The sequence below is a fragment of the Triticum dicoccoides genome, chromosome 4B, assembly GCF_002162155.2.
Source record: "Triticum dicoccoides isolate Atlit2015 ecotype Zavitan chromosome 4B, WEW_v2.0, whole genome shotgun sequence".
NCBI classification, from domain to species: Eukaryota; Viridiplantae; Streptophyta; class Magnoliopsida; order Poales; family Poaceae; genus Triticum; species Triticum dicoccoides.
This window is the reverse complement of record NC_041387.1, coordinates 24,023,504-24,049,172: the sequence shown is the minus strand read 5'-3', so window position 1 is coordinate 24,049,172 and position 25,669 is coordinate 24,023,504. Positions and strand designations below refer to the sequence as shown.

The 25,669-nt window shown below is 45.8% G+C and overlaps 1 long non-coding RNA gene across 1 annotated transcript; it reads left to right on the top strand.

The window, feature by feature from the left end:
- Positions 1-658: 658 nt before the first annotated feature.
- Positions 659-4,731, top strand: LOC119294707. Its single transcript, XR_005143520.1, has 9 exons — positions 659-1,116; positions 1,256-1,361; positions 1,477-1,556; positions 1,656-1,691; positions 1,776-2,290; positions 3,474-3,639; positions 3,794-3,884; positions 4,093-4,223; positions 4,406-4,731. It is a non-coding gene; the product is annotated as an uncharacterized LOC119294707 (long non-coding RNA).
- The last annotated feature ends 20,938 nt before the right edge of the window (positions 4,732-25,669 follow it).

The following is a 25,669-nucleotide window of genomic DNA, read 5'->3' as shown; positions in this document are numbered from 1 at the left end:
GTTTAGCCGATGTGACGAAGCAGGTCGGCGGGGTGATGCCGGAGTCTCTGGCCGAGTAGGTTGATGAAGCGGCGATGCGGGGTTGCCAACACAGGGCAGTACTCCAAGGCGACGACACAATTCGATCGATAGAGGTGGGCGACGAGGACACCACGCCGAGGGGATAGTGCGACCCGATCTAACTTAATTGCCTGCATAGGTAAAAATAGTGCAAACCAAAAAATAATGAAAAAAGGTGCATGATTAATTTATGCGATTTTTTTTTGGTAAATATGGCCTGAGTGCTGAGGCTAGCTCGATGGCACGTTGGCGTTGTGGCACGGCGATGTCGGTGAAGGTCGGCCTGCCCAGGTGACAGGGAAAGGCTGGCCAGGCTGGTGCCAGGTACCAACATCGGTAGAATTTCTCTGCCAAAATGATGCAGTACAAGCCAACAAAAAATATTCTGTGTATAATCTAAACTCCTAATGTCTCAGTTGGTAGGTCGCGTTCCGGGTTTTATTTTCGTCCCATCTTGCCCTGTTTTTTTCGTCCCACCTCGCCCGGTTTTTTTTCGTCCCCCCTTCCATTGATTTTTTTTCGTAGGTTTTTTCGTCCGCTCCTCCGATCCCTAGAACTCCTAGAGTAGACGCCGCCGCCCGCCCCTTCCAGCCCCCGCCCCCCAGCCCTAGCCGCAACCCCAACCCCATGGAGGTCGAGATCAAGCTCCGGCTCCCGACGCGGCTGCACACCGGCGCCTCTCCTCCTTCCTCGCGCCCCGCCTGCTCCGCACCGACGCCCCCGCGTGGCCCACGCCACTGTCGTCCTGCGATCCAAGTTCCAACTGACGCAGCCGGATCTCGTGCGATCTCACAGCCGCCACCGCCGCTGCCGAACTCACGGTCGGATTTCGTGCGATCTCACAGCCGCCGCCGCCGAACTCACAGCTGGATCTCGTGCGATCTCGCTGCCTCCAACGTACGGAAGTCTCTACTGTATGGGACCGCCGCCACGGTATGCCGCCGCGGACGTAAGAGGCTGAAGCGCGGCGGGTGGGACAGGGTGTGCGTCGTGTTGCTGGAGAACTTCCTCGAACGAACGCTGTGGTGGTGCCATTGTCCATTGATCTGGACGTCGGTAGGATCCTGCTCCAATCATCCCCTTCTTTCTTCGCACAAATATCGCTATGGCATCTGATTTTGCACATATACGTACCAAAGCTGATTTTGTACACTGTTGTTGCGAGATCGTTATCCCTTATTCTTAATTTTTACAGGTAGAAAAATTGAGGGAAATCAAAGTCAGAAGAATTGAAAATACTATGCACTGTGTCTACAAAAAGTCCAAGCTGCGTATTCCTACATAAGGATAAGGATCCACGAGTGGGTATTACTTTCACAATGTTTGTTAGAATCATTCTTTATACGAACTTGGTTGTACTTTCAGCCACAGAGCTGCAAATTTCATGGGCTAATGCATGATGTGATAGCATAACAGAATCTGGAGGACCTTCAGACTTGGCTCTTTGCTGGGGCGAAGGGTGTGAAGTGGTTTGCCACAGATTCAGAGGCCATTTGGTTCATCCATAATCTTCAATGCATCCCTATCCCGATGCTTCTAATTTTCACTACCCTCAGGTTTTGGAGCATTGTGTAACTTTATTTGGTTCATTGCAGGTGCAGGGAACCTATTGGATTTACATCTTCTACTCTGTAAGTGCCCTTCCCATCGTACCTCTTTTTTATGTGTTGAATCACTGGTTCTCAAGGCTGCCAAATTGATCTTTACCAACAAAGCTTGACAAGGCAGTGTTCGAGGGTGTGCCTAGGTGAAACACATGCTCTCCATCACCCTTTCCTTCTAGAGCCGGTATCAGGTGTGTGCAATTTGATGAAATACAGATGTCTGGTGTTTCAATCAGTATGTCGCATAGTTTTTTCATATGTGCTTTGCTGCGAAAAATCAACACATCATTTAATTTATTTCTCAGTTTACATCAGCAAATGACCCTCTACTTGGCGTCAAATAATGAATGCACGTGATCTAGGACTATTTGCTTTGGTGCTTAATGGATCGCATCATGCATCCTATTTAAACTGCAATGCTTTACATCTAATGTTATTTTTTGAGTCATGGAACAGTGGCGGTCTTGAAGCGGTGGTGCCTTTATATACCAAGACTGGATACAAAATAAGGTTGATTTTTGTTTGCTCTGACGATAGGGAGGCAAGACCAGGATCACATTCTTGGCCCCGTTTGAAGGAACGACGATTTTCAGGATTGACGCGGATTGATTTTCTTGAACATGAAGGTGTCATTTTCATTGCCATTGAACACTATAGACAATTAGTTCAGAGGTTTCCTCTCAGATTTATTTGCTCGTTACTAATTTCCTCTGCTCATTACTAATTTTTGCCTACAACGTGTTGTTTCCTGCCTTTTTCTGCGGGTATGGTTAGACATTTGCTTGCTTAATCTATCATGCGAGTTTGTGCAATGGGTAGCGAGCTTGCATATTTCCATTTTATTTATCTTCTCATGTTGGCATGTAATTGGCTTGGTCATTTAAGATGGTAAGAGAAGATTGCGAAGCTATTGTTCCAGCACTTGCAAATATTCCTCGTGTTCATTCGTGAGTAGAGTAAGAACAATATGTGTGTTTTCTGGAAGCTATGGTGGTGTTAGCTGCCATATAAATGGAATGGGACGGAGTCGGAAGCTGAGCGAGGGTTCAATGAAGAAAATGGCAGGGAGAGAAGAATATAATTTGTGTGATTATGTTAACATGGCTTTCTCTCTCTACGTACATATCTCTTTTCTGTAGGAGGCTTGTGATGGCACACAACAACGGAGAGGAGGAGATAAAATAGGAGGATGTCTGAGGAGCATGGCGAAGACAAAACAAAGAATGAAGAATGCCTTTCCATTTCATGATCATCAAACACAACTAAGCTTATTTTTCGTATGTCAACTGTCGGAGCTAAGATGGAGCCTATGGGTGTGGTGAAGCAGTGTCGCCTAGAATGTGGATGGAGTGCCCATTGCACTGGCATGAATTATGTGTTGCCAAGCGGTGTCTAGAAAATTAATTTTGAAATTTTAGAAATAAGATCTACACGCAGTGATAATAGGGTGGGGATTTTTAGAACCTAATAAAGTGTTGCGGAGAGACATGGAGGATGTGTTTAGTTTAGTGGATAGCCACCCAATGGACTGGGATAGCCAGTTTTAGAGGGTATACCGGTGCTTGCATTTGTAGTATCCAGACAAATATGGTATGCAATGATGAAATCCTGACGATCTACACCCACATCACTGTATTTTGTTCACTTGCTTGCTTTCCTTGCTATTATTGATGGAGCAACAGAAGAGGCTTTTAGTGTTGTAATATATGCCTGACTTATAAATTCAATAGCTCAAGAAAACTTTCAAAAAATTACTTTGATTGGCTAAAGTATGCACATGTATATAACATGTTATCTTTTTTTCTTCAGTTAACTACATGTGAAGCTGAAGCTAAGCCAATGTGCTTTTCCAGAAGAAGGCCAAGGCACATCAATCCAACACCAACCCACCTGCTATGGAACTAAGGGAGGAAGGAAAAAGAACATTGCCCCTGAAGGCTCGAGACGCACAAACAGGAAGCTGAGTTCGGCAAAGGTGGTTGTCTCCTTGACGCACACCATAGTGCCCATCTTTTCTATTCTAATGTCTTGTTCCTTGGACATGTATTTGATCTCAGGCTTTCTTAAGTGGTCCGTACTAACAAATGAAATGCGCAGAAGGAGATACTTATGTTGTTCTATTGTTGCAGACACCTTGTGCTTTCTTAAGTGGTCCGTAATAACAATGAGATCAGAGATTACTGCTCTATTCATTACTCTTCTAAATCTTGTGAGTGCAAGGTATGTAGGGATCCAAGGATATTTATTGAGATCACTTCTGCCTTTTGACGAGCAAGCATTGTTTTATAGGTTATTGGCCACAATAATCTCATGATGGTGTCCTGCTATGTAGAACATGATTGCAAGATAATATCTTTTGAAATGATACTTTATTTGGTGCCTATGTTATTGTTGAAGTGAGTAATCATTTGTCACCTGAAATTGCAAGGCATGCAAAGTGTTAACTGAAACCCCATGGCCTACTCGCCATCGTCAACTTCCTCTTTGCGCTCGCCGTCAACGCTCCCATGGGCAGAACCACAAGGGGATGGATGTACATCTGTACACCCGTTAATCTAGGTAAGAAGGCATGAACTAAATAGATCAAATATGTATACATTGGAAAATAGCTAGGAAACTTGTAAAATTGTGAACTTTGTACACCCATTTAGAAAAACCTGGCTTCGCCAATGAACACCCCCATCATTGTATTCCATGCCATGTTCATCGTTCATCATAACCTTTAGCCTGCATATGACAAGGGATGAGGGGACGAGGACAAGAAGGCCACGGGTATCATGGTGGAGAAGGAGGACAACAATGACATTGAGGAAGGGCAGGCATGCCGCTCCATGGAAACTACGATGACCAGTTCCTTACTCACAATACTGGAGATCTTCATACAACCCCATATGCAACAACACAATTTCCATTACTTAGCATGCATCATAATGAATCAAATTAGTATCTCTTTTCTTATTTTTGGCTAGGATGGATTTCCGTTTCTTGTGTATATACAGATTTACTACTACTGCTACATTGTTACTCCATTATACTAAGAGAATGGGACCTGGTCTGATCCTTCCTATATGTAGTTGTATTTGTCATGACAGATAGAGATACCCTATGGCATTGCATTGTCCTCTCTCCCTTCCTAAATATGTCTTTTTAGAGATTTTCAACATGGACTACATACGGAGCAAATTGAGTGAATCAACACTCTAAACTACGTATATATATACATTTGTATGTAGTTCATATTAAAATCTTTAGAAAGACTTGTATTTATGAACGGAGGGAGTATTTGTTTGTAAGACAGATTTGAACTAGCTTAGTTCTGATTGTAATTATTATGAGTGTTATATTCTTTTTTCTCACCTGGTTCTAGCTTCTTGTTACTGTTTTGTGCAATAGGGTAATATAGGTTCCATCGTAATATTCCATCCATCCATCAATCTTGCATACTTGCATTGTTGCGGTCTAACAGTTCTATCCCGCACATTTTGTGAAATAGAATGCTGAGCTTGCAGCATTCATACAACAACAACAACAAAGCCTTTAGTCCCAAACAAGTTGGGGTAGGCTAAAGGTGAAACCCATAAGATCTCGCAACCAACTCATGGCTCTGGCACATGGATAGCAAGCTTCCACGCACCCCTGTCCATAGCTAGCTCTTTGTCGATACTCCAATCCTTCAGGTCTCTCTTAACGGACTCCTCCCATGTCAAAATCGGTCGACCCCGCCCTCTCTTGACATTCTCCGCACGCTTTAGCCGTCCGCTATGCACTGGAGCTTCTGGAGGCCTGCGCTGAATATGCCCAAACCAACTCAAATGATGTTGGACAAGCTTCTCCTCAATTGGTGCTACCCCAACTCTATCTAACGCTGAGCTTGCAGCATTCATATTGGCAGGAAATGTAGGGTATTTCATTTTAAAAAGCAAGTTGGGGAGAGAGGGTCAAGAGGTTTCCTGGGGTTCCCGTTGATCTCTCGGACCAATGGAATTAGGGTTTTCGGGTGTGGGCACTGTGTGGCGCGACGTCCATGCTGTGATCTCTTAGTTGACTTTTGCTGAAGATAATCTTAGAAAACTAACATTTTCTAGATTTCTAAATTAGTAAATTATGATGTAAACATGGTTGCAATTCTTGTTGTTTTGACGCCCGTTATTCGGGTCCCATGCATGCGTAGATGAGTTTGGGTTGCATGTATGGACCTGCAAAATATGAATGTCAAAAGTGCCCTTGAAAAATATGTATGCTAAATTACAATATTGGGTGTTCACTGTCGTTGAAATGAGTGTTTGCTGACGCGTTTCAGTGTGTAGATTCACTTATTTCAGTGGTAGTTAATTAACGGAGCAACTTTTGGTCCCCATAGCCCCTGTTCAAGAATTCATCCGATTAACTAGTTAACTTGCCGATTAGTCCCTACTCATAGAGTCACCGAGTAGCCGGTTAACTGAGTAATCGCCCGAGTAATTGATTAAATGGCCGATAAACTTGCCGATTAGCCTATTAATTCCCTACTCGTCAACCAACCGAGCAGCTACCAGTTAATGATTTCCTCAATAATGCCCATAGCAATGCATTGGCACAAGTCCTATCAGTATGCCTAGAAGTAATTCTTTCTCCGTGTCCTTAGTATGTTAGTCCATTATAATGGATTTTCTCGAGTAGGAAAGTCTGTAGGCTGAAAAGCTTTCATGCATAGTTAGTACTACCACGTCGGTTAGGTGTATTTCTTTATTCAGCATGCTAATTTATACTATTAGGGCAGTCTATACATCATCTCATTTCGCTTCATCAACACCAGCGAGCGAGGACATTGCCTTTTGTATTACCATCTCATTTATTTTTGTCAACACATAAGCTCGTGACCTGGTTGTGGCTGCCGTACCCGGAGAAGGTGCAGTGCTACATTGAGCAGCAGGTTGTGTCGTGGTGGTGGTTTCCCTCGGTTATGACGTAGTGGAATTGGCCTGGGAAGTCCAGGGGAGAGGAGGGGGCCAGGGACATCATGGGAGGGAGGGGAAACCGCGGTGAGAGTAAGATGAGGCTGAACGCCATGGCATCGAGGAAAGTTGGCAGTGAGAAGCAGGGTTGGTGGGGATGCAATGTGAGTGTGAGCGTTGTGTCATGCGGTGAGCGAGTGAATTTCTTTTTTTAAGATAAGAAGAAAAAATAGGTCATTTGCTTTTTTTAAGGGAAAATAGACTGTTTGCTATGAGAGAATGTCACTTACTTTTTTTACATAGTGAAAATTATCACAAATCCTAACAAATCATTTCTGAATAATAATTTTAAGATAAGATGGAATAACCGAGCCAGAACAGAAAAAAAGTACAACAAGTATAAATAAGAAAATCTTAGTTAAGAGGGTTCATGTAAAGAACATGTTCCAAATCACGATCGATTCCCTTTTCAAAACCTGCTGCAGCAGCTCGGGCTCTTCCTGCATGCCATAAATGGCCCACAAAAAAGAAGAATCCTAGAACAAAATGAGAAGTTGATAGCCAACTTGGGAGAGACATAATTAACTGCATTGATCTCGGTAGCTACGCCACCCACGGAATTTAAAGAGCCTAAAGGATTTGTGATGGCAGTATTGCCAACATTGACCTCATCGAGTCTACCAAGATTAATAAGCCTGGGATCAAGGATGCAGGTCCCTATCACATTCAGGCACATATATCCTCATATGCAGTCTGATATATTCAATGGTAGATCCACCAGGTATACCATCAAGGTTAAGATCAACATGAATAACTCCATTGTGTAGGGCTAATAACTTCAGGTTCAGTGGAAAGGAAACAATTGTGTAGAATGCCCTATCGTTTGATGTGATATATGCCCAAGAGATTAGGAGTCCTTGATTGTAATATGTGCCAATTCTTAAAGAAAGCAAGGAGTGAAGTAGAAGCTTCACCATTTGAGCACCAAGGACGTATCATTGACTACAATGTTCATCAGGTTGCTTAGAAGAGATATGAGCAAAAGTATTATCATTTGTAAATATTCTTTTCAAGTGAGATGAGCAGCAATACCAAGATAGATAACAATGTTAAAGTATCTTTAGATTTTTTTTCATTTTTTTGATAGAGCTGGCATTTATTTGGATATGATTTTCCATGGTGGGGAGAGATGGCGACAGCGCGGGGTGTAGAGGTTGGGGGAATGAGATATGAGTGTGAGCAATGTGTTGTGGGCTGAGAGAGTGAATTGCCTTTTTTAGATAAGAAGAAAAGAAGTTGTTGATTGCTTTTTTAAGGGAAAAGTCACTGTTTGCTTTGAAAGAAATGTCACACATTTTTTATATAGTGAATAATAGCTAACCGATGAATATATCTTTACTTTTTTGGGTCAGAGTTTAAAACTGATGGCTTCGGATGATGCTTTGATGGATTGGACTGAGACCTCGTCGAGTTTTACACAATCAGAAGAGGTGCATACAAATAATTGTTATTTTTTGTATATATTTTGCACATGATAACACAAAAGGTATATTTCTACATATATATTTATTATTGTAGGGGATAAGAGAGATAAAGATGGATTATGTCGACGTTTAAAAACATCGACAAGGGTCCCCATGCGATGTCATTGAAAGGTGCAAAAATATCATCAAGTTTTATACACCAACATGAAAAAAAATTAAAGGACCGTCGCAATCGCACGGGCATTGTACTAGTAATGCTAAACGAATAATTTAGAAAAATACAACCTGAACGCCAGCCGCGACGACTGTAGCAGACCGAAGCAAACAGACAAACAGATCCGTGCCGAACACGCTGCAAAGCCAATCCTCAATATGCGTAGTAGCAGTTTTATTCTCCCAGTACTCTGTGGTGTGCTGCCATCAAGCCGAGCCCGGATCGGCCATGTCCTCCGCGATCTTTGTTTTTTAACTTTTGCATTGACCCACACAGTACTTTGCCAGGCGACAGGTACAACCGTCATCATTAAAATCTTCTTAAACCTGGTCTGACTGCGAACAAAATAGCACAACTCGGCAGCCACGATTTGCGAAAAAGATAATTTATACAAACCAGATCTAGTCCGAAATCTATCAGATTATATTGGTGGCATTTAAGCATGCCAATTAGCAAGTAATAGAACTAGTACTAAAATCTATCCCAACCTCGGGACAATACTATCTCACACCGATCCCCCCCCTCCCCGCCCGGCTCTCGCGTCGCCCCTCTCGGGCGACTCGGGAGCGACCCCAAACCCTAGCCGCCGTCACCTCTCCTCCCCCCTCCCCCCGCCTCGCCGCCACCCGAGGATCCCGCCGGCTGCTGCACGTCTTCCGGTGAAGGTGGCGGCGAGGATCTGCTGCCTCACGCCGCTGTGAGGGGCTCTGGAAGCCAGGGCGGCGGCCCTGGTTGGAGATGGCGGCATCGATCTCTCCGGTGGATGGCGCGCGCAGGTGCTGGTCGTCCCTTCCGGCCGCGTGGGTGGCGTGAGGGCGGCGAGGCCTTGCTGCTGCGGCGGGCGGCTTTCTTCCTCTCGGCCCCTTCCCCTCGCAGTGGCCTCCTCTCCTGATTTGGTGGCTGGCCCGTCGGATCTGGTCGAGGATGGGGTGATGGATTCTTGGATCGGGGGAAACCCCTGGTCGATTTTGCGTCGACCTCGACGCCGGCGGCGCTCCGGTGCCGTTCCCCTCTTGAGGGCGGGTCGAGCTTCCAGATCTGTCCCCCTCTCCCCCCTTCCTGCTCTAGGCGAAAGTCTTGGCCTTTTGGCCGGACGGCGGAGGCGTTCTGGCGTCTTGATCCTCCTTGGAGGCGCCGTTCAAGGGGAGGTTGGAGGTTGGGCGTGCTGCTTGGTGGTGGGTGGCAGCAGCTGTGCTCGGATCCCCTGGTTGCCGGCGTTGGTGGTGGGATGTTGGCTCTTCCGCATCTTTCAGTGGCTCCCCGCCTTGTCTGCTGGTTGGCGGCCGACCGGTGGTGGGCGTCCGGCACGGTCTGGGCGTAGGGGAGATAGTGGGCTCCCCTCCGGCAGTGGCCCGAGGCAGTGGGCGGCGGAGTCGATGGTTTCCTTCAAGCGGTCTGGGCCTTCATGTCCACGGCAATTGTCGGCGTAGGGTGGCTTCGGCCCTGCTGTTCTGTCCGCACAAGATCTCCGGTGGCTTGATCGTTGGTTCTCTTAGATGCTCTGTTCGCTGCTGCTCCGGTCGTAGTGGATTTGGCATGTATTTTTCAGGTTTTGGTCAAGTCTTTGCCTTTGTAATTCAGCACCATTGTATCTTAGCCGGTTGATGGCTTCATTAATTTGAAGTCGGGCCTTCGTGCCTTTTCTCTAAAAAAAATCTATCCCAACCTCTTGTACAGGAGACAATACTAGTACAGAGAACGAGACCAAGTTAGATATACTTAGCTTGGGCAGCTTTACGTGGTGATGCATGCCTTGGAAGCCATGCGTATGGGGGATAGGTATCAGGTGATACGGACCCTTAGATGCTCCCATGATACGAGCTCCTAGGAGCCGTTGGATCTGAGATCCAACGGCTCCCGGAGGGCTTTCAACATTTTGCAAAAAAGTCCTTTTGAAGTTCAAAAATTGCAAACAAGTACGACAGCCTTTCAGGACCTCCTAGGAGTCGTTGGATCTAAGATCCAACGGACCAGAAGCTCGTATCATGGGAGCACCTAAGACATGGTATCACCTGATATTTTCCCTGTGTATGGGCACTTATTTTGTGGCCTTGTACGGCGCTGCCGCCGGATACTTGTTCCTGGTCGGCTGCGGCTCCTGCTGAGATTGCAACCCCAAACTGCCGCATGAGTGTACGCACCTCGTGGGACCTCACATGGCGTACGGTAGTTGCATGTTTCCACAGGTTAAATTTGTTGCTGGTGGCCGCCGCACAACCCGGTCCGACATACTGCCCAACAGCGTAAAAATTTCTTGATCTGCAAACACAGTCGTACGACACGGCAGCAATGATTTTGCAAAGAAGATAATTTGAACAAATCTAGCTGAAAAAATATAACCTGATCATTGATCTAGACTTCCATCGACCCATGGCGATCACCTAGCAGGCTCTCAATGAAAGCATCAATGTCGGTTCAATATTCGGCGTATCTCGTAGTAGGGGTCCTAAGCTAGGCGTCTTGGAGCGATGGTAACATGGACACGGGGTTTTACCCAGCTTCGGGCTCTCTTGATGAGATAATATCCTACATGCTGCTTTTGATTGTGTTCATATGGGTGTAGTACAGAGTACGTGTGTCTACCACGAGATGATAGTAATGAATATGAGATGGTCTATTGACTAGCCTGGCCTCGGTTTATATAAGACACCGGAGGCCTAGGGTTTAGGAGAGTCCTTGTCTTGGGCGCCAAGTCTTGTGGAGTCTTCCTAGTATGCGGCAGGGGTTGTCCGAACTGGCCCACGAGTATGCGGCCATGGGGGTCCTCGGCCCAATCTAACTGACCAGGAGACGACGTGGTGAGTACCCCCTAGTCCAGGACATCGTCAGGCGCGCCCACCCCCTTAGGGCACGCCGGGCACCCTCATGGCCACCTCGTTCGTTGCTTGACGTCCACTCCAAGTCTCCTGGTTTGCATTTGTTCTAAAAAGATCGCTCCCGAAGGTTTCACCCCGTTTGGACTCCGTTTGATATTCCTTTTCTTCTAAACACTGAAATAGGCAAAAAAAATAGCAATTCGGGCTGGGCCTCCGGGTAGTAGGTTAGCCCCAAAAATGATATAAAAGTGTAAAGTAAAGCCCATAAACATCCAAAACGGGTAATATAATAGCATGGAACAATCAAAAATTATAGATACGTTGGAGACGTATCAAGCATCCCCAAGCTTAATTCCTGCTTGTCCAGGAGTAGGTAAATGATAAAAACAGAATTTTTGATGTGGAATGCTACCTAGCATAATTCTCAATGTAATTTTCTTTATTGTGGCATGAATGTTCAGATCCAAATGATTCAAAATAAAAGTTCATATTGACACGATAAACAATAATACTTCAAGCATACTAACAAAGTAATCATGTCTTCTCAAAATATCATGGCTAAAGAAAGCTATCCCTACAAAATCATATAGTCTGGCTATGCTCTATCTTCATCACACAAAGTATTTAATCATGCACAACCCCGATGACAAGCCAAGCATTTGTTTCATACTTTAGTATTCTCAAACTTTTCAACTTTCACGCAATACATGAGCGTGAGCCATGGACATAGCACTATATGTGGAATAGAATGATGGTTGTGGAGAAGACAAAAAAGAGGAATATAGTCTCACATCAACTAGGCGTATCAACGGGCTATGGAGATGCCCATTAATAGATATCAATGTGAGTGAGTAGGGATTGCCATGCAACGGATGCACTAGAGCTATAAATGTATGAAAGCTCAACAAAAGAAACTAAGTGGGTGTGCATCCAACTTGCTTGCTCACGAAGACCTAGGGTGTTTTGAGGAAGCCCATCATTAGAGTATACAAGCCAAGTTCTATAATGAAAAATTCCCACTAGTATATGAAAGTGACAACATAGGAGACTCTCTATTATGAAGATCATGGTGCTACTTTGAAGCACAAGTGTGGTAAAAGGATAGTAGCATTGTCCCTTCTCTCTCTCTCTCTCTCTCTCTCTCTCTCTCTGGCCTTTCTCTTTTTTTGGCCTTTCTCCCTTTTTTTTGTAAAGTCCGAAGTCTCATCCCGACTTGTGGGGGAATCATAGTCTCCATCATCCTTTCCTCACTTGGGACAATGCTCTAATAATGAAGATCATCACACTTTTATTTACTTACAACTCAAGATTACAACTCGATACTTAGAAGAAGATATGACTCTATATGAATGCCTTTGGCGGTGTATCGGGATATGCAATGAACCGAGAGTGACATGTATGGAAATCATGAGGGTGGCCTTGCCAAAAATACGATGTCAACTACATGATCATGCAAGAGCAATATGACAATGATGATGCGTGTCATAATAAACGGAACGGTGGAAAGTTGCATGGCAATATATCTCGGAATGGCTATGGAAATGCCATAATAGGTAGGTATGGTGTCTGTTTTGAGGAAGGTATATGGTGGGTGTATGGTACCAGCGAAAGTTGCGCGACACAAGAGAGGCTAGCAATGGTGGAAGGGAGAGAGTGCGTATAATCCATGGACTCAACATTAGTCATAAAGAACTCATATACTTATTGCAAAAATCTACAAGTCATCAAAAACCAAGCACTACACACATGCTCCTAGGGGGATAGATTGATAGGAAAAGACCATCGCTCATCCCCGACCGCCACTCATAAGGAAGACAATCAATAAATAAATCGTGCTCCAACTTCATCACAAAGCGGTTCACCATACGTGCATGCTACGGGAATCACAAACTTCAACACAAGTATTCCTTAAATTCATAATTACCCCACTAGCATGACTATAATATCACCATCCTCATGTCTCAAAACAATTATCAAGCATCAAATTGATCATAGCATCCAATTCACTTTCTATGATAGTTTTTATTATACCCAACTTGGGTGCTCATCATTCGAGGACCAATTTTATAACCATAGCAAATACCATGCTGTTCTAAAAGACTCTCAAAATAATATAAGTGAAGCATGAGAGATCAATAATTTCTACAAAATTAATCCACCGCCGTGCTCCAAAAGATATAAGTGAAGCACTAGAGAAAAAATTATCTAGCTCACAAGATATAAGTGAAGCACATAGAGTATTCTAATAAATTCCAAATCATGTGGGTTTCTCCCAAAAGGTGTGTACAGCAAGGATGATTGTGGTAATCTAGAAATCAAAGACTCATATCATACAAGACGCTCCAAGCAAAACACATATCATGTGGCAAATAAAATATAGCTCCAAGTAAAGTTACCGATAGACGAAGACGAAAGAGGGGATGCCTTCCAGGGCAACCCCAAGCTTAAGCTTTTGGTTATCCTTGAATATCTTGGGGTGCCATGGGCATCCCCAAGCTTAGGCTCTTGCCACTCCTTATTCCATAGTCCATCAAATCTTTACCCAAAACTTGAAAACTTCACAACACAAAACTCAACAGGAAATCTCATAAGCTCCGTTAGTGCAAGAAAGAAAAACCACCACATAAGGTACTGTAATAAACTCATTATTTATTTATATTGGTGTGAAACCTACTATATTCCAACTTCTCTATGGTTCATACCCCCCGATACTAGCCATAGATTCATCAAAATAAGCAAACAAGACACGAAAAACAGAATCTGTCAAAAACAGAACAGTATGTAGCAATCTGTAACTTCCGAATACTTCTGGAACCTTAAAAATCCTACCAAAATAGGACGTCCTATGCAATTTGTCTATTGATATGCAGAAAATAGGTTAAATGCAAAAGCACGTTTCTGTGATTTATTGAATTTTTTCTCGTGCGTGCAATGTTTCTGTTTTTCAGCAGAATCAAATTAACTATCACCGTAAGTTTTCCTATAGGTTCTACTTGGCACAAACACTAATTAAACATAAAAACACATCTAACCATAGGTTAGATTATTTATTTATTTAATAACAGCAAGGAAATATATTGGGTTGTCTCCCAACAAGCGCTTTTCTTTAAAGCCTTTTTAGCTAGGCAATGAGATTTCAATGATGCTCACATGAAAGACAAGAATTGAAGCATAAAGAGAGCATAAAAAAACATGTGACAAACACATCTAAGTCTAACGTACTTCCATGCATAGGCATTTCATAAGAAACCAAATTATCATAGCAAGCAAAAACTAGCATATGCAAGGAAGCGGAAAGAAACAATAGCAATCTCAACATAACAAGAGGTAATTTATTATCATGGAACTTTCTACAACCATATTTTCCTCTCTCATAATAATTACATGTGGGATCATAAGCAAATTCAACAAAATAGCTATCACATAACATATTCTCAACATGATCCACATGCATGTGAAGTTGACACTCTTCCAAAATAGTGGGATTATCATTAGCTAAAGTCATGACCTCTCCAAACCCACTTTTATCAAAAATACCATAAGATTGAACATTCTCCAAATATGTGGGATCTAAAGTTGACACTCTTCCAAACCCACTTTCAATATTATTGCAAACACTATTATCAATCTCATATTCATCATGGGTCTTAAATAAATTTTCAAGATTATAAGAAGAATCACCCCAATCATGATCATTGCAACAAGTAGTAGACATAGCAAAACTAGGATCCCCAAGCTTAGGGTTTTGCATATTATTAGCACAATTGACATCAAGAGAACTTATAGTAAAATCATTGCAATCATGCTTTTTATTCAAGGAGTTATCGTGAATCTCTTCATAAATTTCTTCATCATAATTTTCAGATTCACGAATTTCAAGCAAAACTTCATAAAGATAATCTAGTGCACAAAACTCACTAGCAATTGGTTCATCATAATTGGATCTCTTAAAAAGATTAGCAAGCGGATGAGGATCCATAGATCTTAGGTTCTCTGTTTAGGAATAAATAAACAACTATTCCAACCAAATGAGCAAACGAGCCAAGCAAGACATCAAAGCAAACGAAAAGACGAACAAAAGAAGGGCGAATAAAACGGCAAGGGTGAAGTGGGGGAGAGGAAAACGAGAGGCAAATGGAAAATAATGGAATGCGAGGGAGATGAGTTTGTGATGGGTACTTGGTATGTCTTGACTTGAGCAAAGACCTCCCCGGCAACGGTGCCAGAAATCCTTCTTGCTACCTCTTGAGCATGCGTTGGTTTTTCCCTTGAAGAGGAAAGGGAGATGCAGCAAAGTAGCGTAAGTATTTCCCTTAGTTTTGAGAACCAAGGTATCAATCCAGTAGGAGGCTCCTCAAAAGTCCCACTCACCTACACAAACAAACAAGAACCTCGCAACCAACGTGATAAAGGGGTTGTCAATCCCTTCACGGTAACTTGCAAAAGTGAGATCTGATAGACATAATATGATAAGATAATTTTTTTTTGTATTTTTATGATATGGATTGGAACATAAAATATACAAATAAAAGTAGATGGAAAACTTATATGATAAAGGATAGACCCGGTGGCCATAGGTTTCACTAGTGGCTTCTCTCAAGATAGCATAATTATTACGGTGGGTGAATAAATTACTGTCGAGCAATTGATAGAAAAGTGCATAGTTATGAGAATATCTAGGCATGATCATGTATATAGGCATCACGTCCATAACAAGTAGATCGAAATGATTCTGCATCTACTACTATTACTCCACACATCGACCGACTCCTGCCTGCATCTAGAGTATTAAGTTCATAAGAACAAAGTAACGCATTAAGCAAGATGACATGATGTAGAGGGATAAACTCAATAAATATGATATAAACCCCATCTTTTTATCCTCAATGGCAACAATACAATACGTGCCTTGCTGGCCCTGCTATCACTGGGAAAGGACACCGCAAGATTGAACCCAAAGCTAAGCACTTCTCCCATTGCAAGAAAGATCAATCTAGGCCAAACCAAACTGATAATTCGAAGAGACTTGCAAAGGTAACAAATCATAAATAAAATAATTCATAGGAGATTCAAATATTTCTCATAGATAAACTTGATCATAAACCCACAATTCATCGGATCTCGACAAACATACTACAAAAAGAGTTACATCGAATAGATCTCCAAGAAGAGGAAGGAGAACTTTGTATTGAGAATCAAAGAGGGAGAAGAAGCCTTCTAGCTAATAACTATGGAACCGAAGGTCTGTGGTAAACTACTCACAACTCATTGGAGAGGCCTTGGAGATGATGTAGAGGCCCTCCATGGTCGATTCCCCCTCCGGCGAAGCGCCGGCGAAGGCTCTAAGATGGGATCTCGCGGATACAGAAGGTTACGGTGGTGGAATTAGGTTTTCGTGGTGCTCCTAGATGGTTTCAGGGTACGTAGATATATATAGGAGGAAGAAGTAGGTCGGTGGCTGCTCGAGGGGCCCATGAGGGTGGGGGGCGTGCCTACCCCCTTAGGGCGTGCCAGGCACCCTCGTGGCCGCCTTGTTCGTTGCTTGACGTCCACTCCAAGTCTCCTAGTTTGCATTTGTTCCAAAACGATTTCTCCCGAAGGTTTCATCCTGTTTGGACTCCGTTTGATATTCCTTTTCTTCGAAACACTGAAATAGGCAAAAAAACAGCAATTCGGGCTGGGCCTCCGGTTAGTAGGTTAGTCCCAAAAATGATATAAAAGTGTAAAGTAAAGCCCATAAACATCCAAAACGGGCAATATAATAGCATGGAGCAATCAAAAATTATAGATACATTGGAGACGTATCATCGAGCAGGAGCACTTCAAGCGCCGGCTTATAGCCACTGCGAAGAGCCTGAAGAAAAAACAGCAACAACCTCAAGCTGATCAAGATCTTCTCACTGATAGATGGACTGAGGTCCTGGCAGCCGAGGAATATGGACTCGAATGGCCAACAAAAAGTTATCCGAAGCGTAGGTTGCTACCTCAATTCGAGGACGAGGCACCAGAGCCCACACTATTAGCGCATGAGGTGGCTGACCGAACACCGCGTGGTCGAGATAAAGCGGCATATCAGTCCGAACACCAGCCTGCACCCCGTCGCCGAACAAATAGAAGCACAAAAGCTCGGGGATACACGCATGACCTGCGCTATGACTTGGAAAACAGGGCAGGACACCCTAGATCGATCTACGGATTACAGGGGCGCGTCCCAGTGCGCGACGATGTCCGCCACGCCGGATACGATAAATACCAACCTGTCCGGGCCGAATACCGCAGACCAGCTCCATCTTAACTGTGTCGCGACGTAGCCCGACATAGAGGCGCCGCACACCCCCTATGCTTCACTGATGAAGTAATGGAACACGAGTTCCCAGAAGGGTTCAAACCCGTAAACATCGAACCGTATGATGGGACAACAGATCTCGCGGTATCGATCGAAGACTTCCTTCTCCACATTAATATGGCTTGCGATGATGATCTCCATGCCATCAAGTATCTCCCGCTAAAACTCAAGGGACCTGCTTGGCACTGGTTGAATAGTCTGCCCGATAACTCTATTGGCAGTTGGGAGAACCTAGAAGACGCATTCCTTGACAACTTCCAAGGCACCTATGTCCGACCTCCGGATGCCGATGACTTGAGCCATATAACTCAACAGCCCGGAGAGTCAGCCAGGAAATTCTGGACTCGGTTCTTAACTAAAAAGAACCAAATCGTTGACTGTCCAGATGCTGAAGCCCTCGCGGCCTTTAAGCATAACATCCGTGACGAGTGGCTCGCCCGACACCTGGGACAAGAGAAGTCGAGATCCATGGCGGCCCTCACGACGCTTATGTCCCACTTCTGTGCGGGCGAGGATAGCTAGCTAGCTCTTCGCAACAGCACCTCCAGCAAACTTGGAACTTCTAAATCCAGAGATAACAACGGCAAGCACCGACGCAGCAAACACAAGCGTCGAAACAATGGCAATAGCGCTGAAGACATGGCCGTTAATGCCGGATTCGGTGGCTCTAAGACCGGTCAACGGAAAAACCATTTAAAAGAAACAATCCGGGCACGTCCAGTCTGGACCGCATACTCGACCGTCCATGCCAAATTCATGGCACCCCAGGTACACCAACTAATCATACCAACAGAGAATGCTGGGTCTTTAAGCAGGCCGGCAAGCTAAATGCCAAAAACAAGGAAAAGGGGTCGCACAATGATGACGGCGAGGAGCCTCGGCCACCGAACACAGGGGGGGCAGAAAAAATTTCCTCCCCAGGTCAAAACGATGAACATGATATACGCTACCCATATCCCCAAAAGGGAGCGAAAGCACGCTCTAAGGGACGTAGCGATGGAGCCAGTCGCCCCAAAATACAACCCATGGTCCACTTGTCCGATCACATTTGATCGAAGGGACCATTCGACCAGCATCCATCATGGTGGTTCAGCCGCATTGGTGCTCGACCCTATCATCGATGGATTCCACCTTACACGAGTCCTTATGGACGGTGGCAGCAGCCTGAACCTGCTCTATCAGGATATAGTGTGCAAAATGGGCATCGACCCCTCAAGGATCAAGCCCACCAAAACCACCTTTAAAGGTGTCATACCAGGTGTAGAGGCCTGTTGTACAGGCTCAATTACACTGGAAGTGGTCTTCGAATCCCCGGATAATTTCCAAAGCGAAGAGTTAATCTTCGACATCGTCCCCTTCCGCAGTGGTTATCATGCACTGCTTGGACGAACCGCATTCGCTTGATTCAATGCAGTGCTGCACTATGCTTACCTCAAGCTCAAGATGCCCGAACCTCGTGGTGTTATAACAGTCAATGGGAATACGGAGCATTCCCTCCGTATGGAGGAGCACACCGTGGCCCTTGCAGCAGAAGTACAGAGCACCCTTCTTAGGCAGACCCTCAATTCGACAATAAAGCCCCCGGACACCGTCAAGCGAGTCCGAACTACTCCGCATCAGGACCGTCCGGTTCGTCTAGAGCTCACCTAGCAATTCGGCCTCCGTCCTAGCCCCAATCAAGCGGTGAAATTCGCGCCGCGTGTACATAATTACGCACTTAAAATACCATGGGCATAAATAGAGGCATAGCTAGACTGCGATCCACATCGCGGCTCAACCGCCCCTGGATCCGCATACCTTCATTTTTTCTCCTCCTTTCAGGTTTTTCTCTTCTTGAGGCTCTTCTGATAACCCAATCTTCGGACCCACCGCGGAAGGATACTCCAAGAAAGACAAGGGCTTCGACGTATAAGGGAATTCCCAGGTGGTCTCTGCTAACGATCGTTATTCCTGTTTTACATACCCGCGCGCAGCCCGCTCTTGCTAATGGCATATCAAATATCCTTATTTGCTTATTGCACTACTTGTACACATACGTCTTGACGTATTAATCAAATTACAATAGAAAATAATTTGCAGCGTCTGCTCTTTACTTATTTTTTTCCTTGTCTTTGTATTTACTGCATTCGTACAAACTGGTACGCTTTAATTCGCCAGGGGCTTCAGTGTACCCCATAACACGGCAAGAAAGTCCGAACACTTTAATAGTACAGTTCGGCACCCTGAACTTATAGCCTTATATGCATCAGCTCCGAATCATGTCTTTGGTCAAATGTTGGGTTTTCCCGGCTCCCATGTTTTGCTACCTTACGTTCCGCTATATCGGCTAAGGTGGCATAGGGAGAACTACTGCGATTGTGTCCCGGTTCTCCCGGATGAGCACCTTAGTAGAGAAAGCCAAAAACTGACTGTCATGATGCAGCGAGAGCTGGTCGCTGTTTGAGAGGTTTCAAATCCTTAAAGATTTTTTTCGCTTTATGCGATGAATCGTCTTTTGTCCGATCAGGCATGTATAGCGCCACAAGTTCGGCCTTCCGAATACTAGGGGCTGCGCCAAAATTTAAAATTGTCGAACTCCTATGGCTAAGTGAGGGTAATAAAGCTGTATAGTCCGATTTCCTTGTTCGTTGTGCTAAACACCTCCTTAAAGGACCAAAGACTTGGATAAAGAGTGTTTAGATTTATACCGAACACCCCCGTACTAGTTACATGGGGGCAGAAGCCGACGACTGGCCAACTCTCAGATTTCACAAACGGCCGCACATGAGGTAAAATTTTAAATAAACAAGCACAATATTGCATAACGAACTTGTTCTATATTACAGGACATGATAGGATGAATGCATTCATTCAAAGATTACATCCTTCGCACATTGCTCCGCCACAAGGCGGGACCCCTCCAGGACACTGTTATAATATAGTTCGGGTCGGCGGTGCTCCTTGCCCTCAGGCGGCCCCTCGGTCATCAGCTTTGTGGCGTCCATCTTCGCCCAATGCGTCTTCGCATGGGCAAAGGCCATCCGCGCACCTTCAATGCAAACCGACCGCTTTATGACTTCAAGCCGTGGGCAGGCACTAACAAGCCGCTTCACAAGTCCGAAGTAGCTACTGGGCATGGGCTCGGCAGGCCATAACCGGACTATGAGGTCCTTCATGGCCAGTTCGGCCGCCCTGTGCAGCTCGACCAGCTGTTTCAGCTGGTCGCTTAAGGGCATCGGATGTTCTGGTCCAAGGTATTGGGACCAGAACAACTTCTTCGTAGAGCTGCCTTCTTCGGCTCAGTAGAACTCTGCGGCATCTGATATGTTGCGCGGCAGATCCACAAACGCTCCTAGAGAACTCCAAATTCGGGTAAGTAAAAAAGAATGTCTCCTTCACATGCTTGCTTTGCATAAGAAAAGCCTTACCCGACGCAATCTTCTTGGCCGCCTGGACCTCCTGGAGGGCCCTCTGAGCTTCGGCTCTGGCATCTTGCTTGCTCTAGATGGCCTTGGCAAGCTCGAACTCTTGAGTCTTAGAGTCACGCTCCAAGGATTCGTACTTCTTGATGGCATCCTAGAGCTCTTGCTGGACCTCGCTGACATGGGCCTCCTGCTTCTCGCGGGCGGCGTGTTCCTTGGCCACTTTATCTTCGGCCTCGGCTCACGCCTTCTTAAGGGCCGCCACCTTGGTCGTGGCCCCTAACAAAGTTCATGGCGCTGTAATCAGCACGAACCATTTATCCTTAATAGATACACATGCAGGGTACTACATACCTTGGCTTTCTTCCATCTGCCTCTTCACGAGGTCGAGATCTCCCTCGGCCCGCTCCAGGTCCTGCTTCAGTCTAGAGACCTCCGCAGTATGGGCGGTAGCATCTAGCAGCGACACCTTCTTATTCACATAGACATCTTATGTTAGACTCCTGCGAATATTATTTGATCCTCTGTTTGGTTTTTCTTTCTGAACACCAAACAGAGCATCAGGGGATACTGTCTACACTGTGATATTCTTTCACAATTTTATTACGTACCTCAAATCCTGTTAGAAGGCTAGTGCAGGCTTCGGTCAGTCCGCTCTCGGCGGACTGGATGTTCTCGATCACCACACTCATAAGAGCATGGTGTTCTTTAACAATGGAAGCGCTTCGAAGCGCTTCCAACAATCTGTCCGGTGCCTCTGGATGGCAGAGGTCACCAGTGGTCACGGATCACCCCCCTCATTCGAGAGAGGCTGACTGTCTGAATCCGGAACTCCTTGGGTTTCCAGAGTCGCATTCGGCTGGGGGCCAAATTGGCTGTGGCCCCCGTCATCGGTGTCCATGGGGGTCTTTCCCCCCATGTGTTCGGCAGCCGGGATTTTACCCTTCAGCATCACCGGAACGGTCTCCCCTTGGCCTGGTATCCTTCGAGACAACACCTTGGTGTTGTCCGCGGCCTTGGGAGAGGAGGTCGTCGGAAGGGACCCGCTGTTCATCACCGATGGGTCCAGCGATCTATCCGAAGAGGAGGATAGCTCGATGTTGGACTTGGCCGGACTGCAGGTGCGTGCTTAGCACATTAAAAAACAATAAAGTGAAGGCCGTAAATACTACTGTATCCAGATACTTACGATTTGGCCAGGGGCTTGACCCTGGGCGCCCACTTCTCTCTGCTGTTGGTGGCTGCGGCGGAGTAGTCTAGAAGGGAGGTCTTTCCCTTCTTGGACGCCTCGGCCTCCCCATGTGTGGGGGTCTTCCTCTTCTTTCTTCCCCCAGTAGGGGGGGGGGAATTTCCTCCTCCTCCTCAACGCCTTAGGTGGAGGAGGGCATCTCAGTGTCTTTGGACGTCATGTCCGGAGCACCCCTGCGTCGGAGACCATCTCTGGTCCCCGCGGTCATCTTCTTGGTTTTCTTCTCCGGCACCTCATAGGGCGCCGGAAACAACATCCTCATCAGGAGAGGTGTTTTTGGATCTTCCAGTAGCGGGGCCGGAGAGTTAATCTACTCGGCTATCATTAGCCAGGCTTGAAAGATTGGCATGGAGGCTTAGGTTCCTCCTGCAGGTATGCCAGTAAAAGATATATCTTGCATACATGAAAACTTACCGGATTAGCCCGGCGTTTTCCGCTGAGCCCGCGATTTTCGGTCATGGGCGGTGGTACCTCACCGGCCTTAAGGAGTACCTTCCAGACGTCTTCATGCATCATGTCGAAGAGCTCCAGTAGTGTCTGGTGCTCGGCCGGATCGAACTCCCACAAATTACAAGCTCGGTCCTGGCATGGAAGAATCTGGCGGAAGAGCATAACCTAGATCACGTTGACAAGCTTGATTTCCTGTGTTCTAGATGTATGACTGGAGCCCAGTTAGTTCTTCTGCTGAGCCCCTAGCCTAGCCCTTCTCTTGCCAGGAGGTAAGCCGCATGGGGATGCCGGATCGGAATTCGGGGGTCGCCGCCCAGTTGGTGCCGCGCGGCTCGGTGACATAGAACCACCCCGATTGCCACCCCTTTACAGTCTCCACAAAGGAGCCTTCGGGCCAGATAACGTTGGGAATTTTACCCACCATGGCGCCTCCGCACTCCGCTTCTTGGCCGCTCACTACCTTTGGCTTCACGTTGAAGGTCTTCAGCCATAGGCCGAAGTGAGGTGGGATACGGAGAAAGGCCTCACACACGACAATAGATGCCGAGATGTTGAGGATGGAGTTGGGGGCTAAATCATGGAAGTCTAGCCCGTAGTAAAACATCAGTCCGCGGACGAATGGTTGGAGGGGGTATCCCAGCCCGCGGACGAAGTGGGAGAGAAACACTACCCTTTCCTGGGGCTCCGGGGTGGGGATGATCTGCCCCTTGGTGGGGAGCCGATGAGCTATGTCTTTGGCCAAGTACCCGGCCTCCCAGAGCTTCTTGATGTCCTCCTTCTTGACGGAGGAGGCCATCCACTTGCCTCCCGCTCTGGACATGTTCGGAATGTTTTTTGTGGAGAAGGAGAAAGCTTGGGCGCTGGAGCTCGAGAATGGATGAGCAGGGGAAGGAGAAGGCGTGGTTGAAAAAGGGGAATCCTTATCCCTTTACAAAGGCGGCAGAAATCATGTGCCTCCCCACATGCCCTAAAACTCGTTTATTCCCCAAGCGCCGTGCTAATAGCATGGTCGGGTTACCCACGCCCGTATTGATGAGAATCCTGTGATAAGGGGACACGATCTCTGCTTCGACAAGACGTGCCAATAAAACTGCCTCGTGAAACGTGTAGTAGCATGTTGGGAAAACGGTTCAAATTATGACCGGGCTGTGTCGTGGTGTCATGCTATGAAGAAATTGTCAGCAAATTAGACTCGTGGAATATTGTTCTCTCTATGGTGGTATGTGGAATTTGTTCTGCAGAGCCGGACACGATTCTTGTGTTCAAGATTTACTTTGGAGTATTCGGAGAAGGAATCCGCCTTGCAATGCCGAAGACAATATGCGCGCCAGACTCATCGTCATTGAAGCCTGGTTCAGGGGCTACTGAGGGAGTCCTGGATTAAGGGGTCCTTAGACAGCCGTACTATATACATTAGCCGGACTGTTGGGCTATGAAGATACAAGATAGAAGACTTCGTTCCGTGTCCGGGTGGGACTCTCCTTTGCGTGGAAGGCAAGCTTGGCAATTCAGATATGTAGATTCCCTTCTCTGTAACCGACTCTGTGTAACTCTAGCCCCCTCCGGTGTCTATATAAACTGGAGGGTTTAGTCCGTAGGACAAGATCAATCATTATCATAGGCCAGCTTCTAGGGTTAGCCTCTGCGATCTCGTGGTAGATCAACTCTTGTAATACTCATATCATCAAGATCAATCAAGCAGGAAGTAGGTATTACCTCGATAGAGAGGGCCCGAACCTGGGTAAACATTGTGTCCCCCGCCTCCTGTTACCATTAGCCTTAGACGCATAGTTCAGGACCCCCTACCCGAGATCCGCCGGTTTTGACACCGACAGGGACCACAAGGGTGGAGGGCGTCCCCACCCCCTGGGGCGCAGCCCTATGCCTCATGGACTCTCCGTGGGTCCCCCTGACTTGTTCTCGACGCCAACCTATCCTATAAATCCCAAACATAACCTAGAACATAACCTAGATCGGAAGTTCTGCCCCCGCAAGCCTTTGTAGCCACCAAAAACCAATCGGGACCATTTTCCGGCACCCTGCCGGAGGGGAATCATCACCGGTGGCCCTCTTCATCGTCCCGGCGCTCTCCATGACGAGGAGGGAATAGTTCACCTCGGGGCTGAGGGTATGTACCAGTAGCTATGTGTTTGATCTCTCTCCCTCTCTCTCTCTCGTGTTCTTGATGTGGCACGATCTTGATGTATCGCGAGCTTTGCTATTATAGTTGGATCTTATGATGTTTCTCGCCTCTACCTTCTTGTAATGGATTGAGTTTTCCCTTTGAAGTCATCTTATCGGATTGAGTCTTTAAGGATTTGAGAACACTTGATGTATGTCTTGTGTGGGATACCTGTGGTGACAATGGGGTATTCTATTGATTCACTTGATGTATGTTTTGGTGATCAACTTGCGGGTTCCATGACCTTGGGAATCTATGCATAGGGGTTGGCACACGTTTTCGTCTTGACTCTTTGGTAGAAAGTTTGGGGCACTCTTTGAAGTTCTTTGTGTTGGTTTGAATAGATGAATCTGAGATTGTGTGATGCATATTGTATAATCATACCCGCGGATACTTGAGGTCACATTGGAGTATCTAGGTGACATTAGGGTTTTGGTTGATTTGTGTCTTAAGGTGTTATTTCACTACAAACTGTAGGGTTGTTTGTGACACTTATAGGAATAGCCCAATGGATTGATCGGAAAGAATAACTTTGAGGTGGTTTTGTACCCTACAATAATCTCTTCGTTTGTTCTCCGCTATAGTGACTTTGGAGTGACTCTTTATTGCACGTTGAGGGACTGTTATATGATCTAGTTATGTTATTATTGTTGAGAGAACTTGCACTAGTGAAAGTATGAACCCTAGGTTTTGTTTCGAAGCATTGCAATACCGTTTTGGCTCACTTTTATTACATGTTACCTTGTTGTTTTTATAATTTCAGATTACAAAAACCTATATCTACCATCCATATTGCACTTGTATCACCATCGTTTTGCCGAACTAGTGCACCTATACAATTTACCATTATATTAGGTGTGTTGGGGACACAAGAGACTCTTTGTTATTTGGTTGCAGGGTTGTTTGAGAGAGACCATCTTCATCCTACG